We start from the raw sequence: 5044 nt of genomic DNA, 5'->3' as shown, positions 1-5044 counted from the left end.
AAAAAAAAAAAAAAAAAAAAGAGGAAAGGTTTATTTGGCTCACAGTTTTTATTTTTTATTTATTTTTTGGTACCGGGGATTGAACTCAGGTCCTTGTGCTTGCAAGGCAGCCGGCGGAACCACTGAGCTAAATCCCTGGCCCCTGGCTCACAGTTTTTAAAGGTTTCACTCCATAGTCAGCTGGTCCACGACAGTGGCATGGCAGAGGGCCATTGCAGAGGAGAAACAGTCCACAGAAAAGCAGGGCAGGTAGAAGGCCTTCTTTCTGTCCCTTATATTTCATCCAGTCTCCCCAAAGGGCGGGTAGCACTCACACCCAGGGTCAGGCACACTTTATCCCAGCATTGCACCTTTAATCCCAGCCTCACCTCCCTACTCCTACCATTACAAACCCTAGATCCAAACACCCACAAAAAGTCCCACCTAGATCTACATGAGACTTTGAGGGGACAGCTCGATGCAAGTCATAATAGCTGTACCTCATTGGAGAGTAAAATGGTGCAGCCATTCTGGACGATGTGTGGGAATAGCTTAAGATCCTGGACCTGGCAATTGTCTACTCAAGAGCATGGAGAGAGAGCCCACATCCATACCAAGGCCTGATTCACAAGAGCTACGGCCTATTTCCAGCAACAAATGGATAAACAAATTTGGGATATTCATGCAGTGGAATATTCCTCAGCAAAGCAAAGGAACAAACTGCTAAATGTAGCAACAGGTATGGTAAGAAGCCAGACACAGAAGGATAAATGCAGCATGAGTGTAGTTACATGAAGATGCAGGATCTACAACATATGGCCTTTACATTTTGACTAAGTTGTTGCTTTGGAGAAGGAAGGGCATGCAAATAGGAAGGTATTTGGGGGAGGATATTAATGTTTCATTTTGTTCCATTTCACTCAATGGAATTTTAACTCAAATGTAATGGAGCACGTGTTAAATAGTTAAAAGATGTATGTGCTAAAGCCTTTAACAGAAGTGTGTGGGTGTCTACGGCTTATTTTGGAGTATACCAAAAGTAGGGGACATAAAAAGGAGAATTAATATGTGCGATGTACATGTACCTCATCTATGAATGTAAGCATTATGTACCGCAAACACATACTAAGAAAAATAACTCGAAGAAAAAAAGAAGTGTGCCAAGAATATAAGATGGGGATGGCTAAGTAGAAACTGGCAGCAGATCACAGTGTCTCTGGGACTTAGAATCAAGACAGTAACTACTACTTAATGAAGAGAAAGAGAAGAAGAGTTCTGGGAATTAAGGAAGTGCTAACAGGAAAGCTAAAATGTACAGAGAAACAGAAGACAATGCAGGAAAAGGAAGATGTCTGGAATGCTCACCCTGGCTCTGCAAGGCAAGGCAAACCCCAAGAGGGTGACAGCCCCAGGGGTAAGCAATAGACTGGTAGCAGTAGCCCCAGGAAAAACCCATGCTTATTATAAGTTGCACATTCAGTGTGGGATTATACTCTGAAAGCGACTCCTCCCACACGGCAGGCTAGCTCTGGGGAAGAACTCCACCACAGCGTCACTCTAGAAGCAGAATAATCAGGAGCCATTTTGACAGCTGGCTTGTTGTTTTAAGACTGAGGTACTCCAGAAATCAGAAGTCACAGAACAACCACATTTCAGGGTCTCTGAGGGGTTAACCTACCACAGTAACTGGGTAGGAGATAACTGTGAGACAGGTGTGAGGAGCGGGAGGGCTACTCACAGACCAAGAGAGAAGTTTCCACCTCCACGAGCTCCGGCTGTGGAGGAAATGGCAAAGAGCCAAATGCGCCACACATGGTTTTCTGAAGGGGTTGGGTCTGAAAGTGCTGGGATTGCATCCAGTGGACTGTTTTGTTTTTCTTGCTGCCTCCTTCCAGCACAGAGCTCAGCAATCTGCTTGCTTTCCCCATCTGCCATGAATAGGAGGAGTTCCTCTGCTTGGACACTTGCCACATCTGAGGGTCTGGAGCAAGTGAGGTGCCCACAAGCCCATGGGCCACAAATCTAGTTGGAGATAGGGAGGCACAAGCACTAAAAGCCTCCGGTGAATATAGTCCTGAGGCATACAACCCACTACTGAGTGACCCTGCCCAGTGGGAAAGGTGGATATGAATTCGGCATTCACACAGTAACTGCCTGTTCAGTGGGTGGGGAAACACAATAGATCCCAGTTGTGACTCACCACCCCTTCCCATACCTGGTAGTTTCCACTGTGGATCTACACATCCAAGCACCTTGATGTGGAATAATTTTGGACTTTCTCTCCCCAACCCCCTCTTTGTCTTCTTACCTATTTATTTCTGTTACTTTTACATAATTCTCTTTTAGACAGTGTCTTGCCATATAGTTCAAAGCTGACCTTAAACTCACTATGCAGCCCAGGTTTGCCTGAAACTCATGGATCCTCCTGCTTCAGCCTCCCAATTGCTGGAATTATAAGTGTGTGCCACCATGCCTGACTACTTTTATCTAGTTCTGTTTGCCTTATTTATTCTTTAGATTTTAAATCTCACTTTTCCTCCACCATCTCATCTTTTCTTCCTTTTCTTTATTTTTTTATAATTTCACTTCTATTTTTCTTTCCCCACCCCTCCATTTTTATTATTACTTTAAGCATTTATTGATTTTTTTCATTTTTTACTTTATATTATTATTGTTGATTTGTTTTTTCATGTTAATGGTGGCTTATTATTACTTTTATTTGGTTTCTCACTGTATGTTGTTATCTGGTTTGTCTTTGTGTCATTATCATTACAGCAGTTTTGATTTCTCCTCCCTCAGTGGTGCTGGGGATCAAGCCCTCAAAAGAAAGGTGACACTAAGAAGACCCTAAAATAAAGTGGAAGAGATATCCACCCCAACAGACCACAACGCTTTTTTTTTATATTTCACAACTTAAATCTTTTATTAGAGTCCACAGTCTGATAAATAAAAGCAGTAACAAGATATTTCACAATATACAATTTAACACTCATGAATTTAATTTCATTAAAAATTAGGTGCATATTCATTCTAACCTAAAATGCTACACTTGATCTTAGCCAAAAGGCCAAGAAGCGATGCTAAAATGTTATTTTTCATGGTCTGAAATACATAACCTATGAGACTCAATTCCAACACAAAAATAATTCTAACAGCTTTTTTAAAAACATGTTTTACAACAAAATGTTTGTGTGCTCTTAATCAAAAAAGTCCACAGGCTAATTCAACATGTGAAAATAATTTTACAAAAAACCTAAGATAACACTTTCAGATCCACTTTTATCCTTCCTCTTCCTTCTCTTCCTCTTCTTCCTCTTTTTCTCCTCCTCTTCCTCTTCTCATCCAGAGCTACTCCACACATATTTCTTTCAGCCATAAAGTCACTGAATGTTGAGCAGGTACCATTTTGCCCCTACAACTTTGTTGACATCAAAATGTGAGTTAACCAGTATTAAATCCATGAAATATTTACATTGCACAGTACATTAAGCTTTACACACTCAGCAAGTAAACCACGTTAAAAAAAGAGGCCAAGACCCCCACCCATGTGCTCAGATCAGCATTCACTGGTCCCTATTTGGGGACTGGATACTGGTTCAAAGGGCAGGAGAGGCAGTAGGAAGTCACTTCAGAGGACCCTGAACACTCTGATCTGGTAGTTACCCAGGTCAGGCATCGACATCTTTTTCCTAGGTGGCCTCAGAATTCTAGAATGGCAGGTTCAGAGTACACAAAATGAAGACAGACAACACAACATTTATTCTGCAGAGATATCATACTCAGACTGTGTTCTGTGATTTTGAATGCAACTCTTCCCAAAAGCTTGTCACAATCATCCTCAATTTTTAGGCTCTTGGGTCCCTTGATTTTGAATTCTACTGTTATTTTTCTTGTTGTTGTTTTGTTTTTTTTGAGACAGGGTCTCACTATGTAGTTGAGACTGCCCTGGAACTCACTATGTAGCCCAGCCTGATCTTGAACTCACAGCGATCCTCCTGCCTCATCCTCCAAGTGCTGGGATTACAGGCAACTGTTACTTTTTTCTTGGTACCGTTAGATCCAAAGGAGACCTGGACAGCAACAAATGGCTATAGATAGCCCACATGCAGTTTCTTTCCACAATATGGAAAATAAGTCTACCACTCCACGATTAGGATAAGTTGATACAATTGCTGTGTTTTCATCCTTAGAAATACAATCTATCCTAGGTAATCCTTCAGGCTTTAATCCAATTATTGTGTTCATTTTCACAAGAATACAAGGTTGTCCTTAGAAATAGCCAAAATCAGGATCATTTCTACCACTGCTCATTTGAAGTAAGAGATCACGAAACCAACATGCAACATAAACTGGACCCTTCTGTTCATAAAGTGCTCCATCAGTACAGTTGACAAGATTCTTCTGTTCTAAAGAATATGACTTTAGAAATTTCATAAGGTCTTTAATGTACCCTTCACAGGAACTTGGATCACATTAAATGTATACTCCAATTCAGTCACTCGTTTTGAAAAAAAAAAAAAAAGTTAAGTCCTGCACAAGGAATCTGGTCATGGTATTTTGGAATCTCATCATTCAGAGTCTGAAGCACAGCCTATTCTGTGAATGAGAAGAGTGTAGCCAGGAATCCCTAAAAAACTAGGTAGAAGGCCCGGGGATTTATCAGTGGTTCTGCCATCTGTCTTGAAAGCGCAAGTTCCCAAGATTGATCCCAGTACCAAAACAAAACAAAACCGGTAGAAGAACAAGGTCTTCTCCCCTGTAGTTAAGACACTCAAGATGGGATGGAGTCAGATCTCCAGAGCAGAGCATGGACTGAGGCATGAGCCAGAGTAGGAGCAGCTGACTGAGAATATGGCACTCTATGGACCCCCGCTCTTGGTGGTGAGCCCCAGGAGCTCAGGTGGTTGGGTTGTACAATAGGAGCTTCCACTCTGCCAAGCTCTCCGTGACAGACTTCTCACTCTTCATCATGGTGGGTGTGCAGGCAATGAGGAGTGCTGAGAAGCATCCTGGAGGTAGCCACGCAGCCAGGCAACAGAGGAGGGCAGCTGGCAGAGGACACCTC

General features: G+C 42.2%; 2 pseudogenes; both read right to left on the bottom strand.

Annotated features, from left to right (window-relative positions):
* The window catches only part of LOC104872907, a 23272-nt pseudogene extending 18228 nt beyond the window's left edge, over window positions 1-5044 (bottom strand).
* LOC117285086 lies at window positions 2971-3058 on the bottom strand (annotated as a pseudogene).

Source organism: Fukomys damarensis, unplaced genomic scaffold (genome assembly GCF_012274545.1).
Source record: "Fukomys damarensis isolate Sample0158 unplaced genomic scaffold, DMR_v1.0_HiC HiC_scaffold_5, whole genome shotgun sequence".
In the NCBI taxonomy this organism is placed as follows: domain Eukaryota; kingdom Metazoa; phylum Chordata; class Mammalia; order Rodentia; family Bathyergidae; genus Fukomys; species Fukomys damarensis.
Note: the sequence above shows the minus strand (reverse complement) of the source record. Positions and strands in the feature narration are given on the sequence as shown.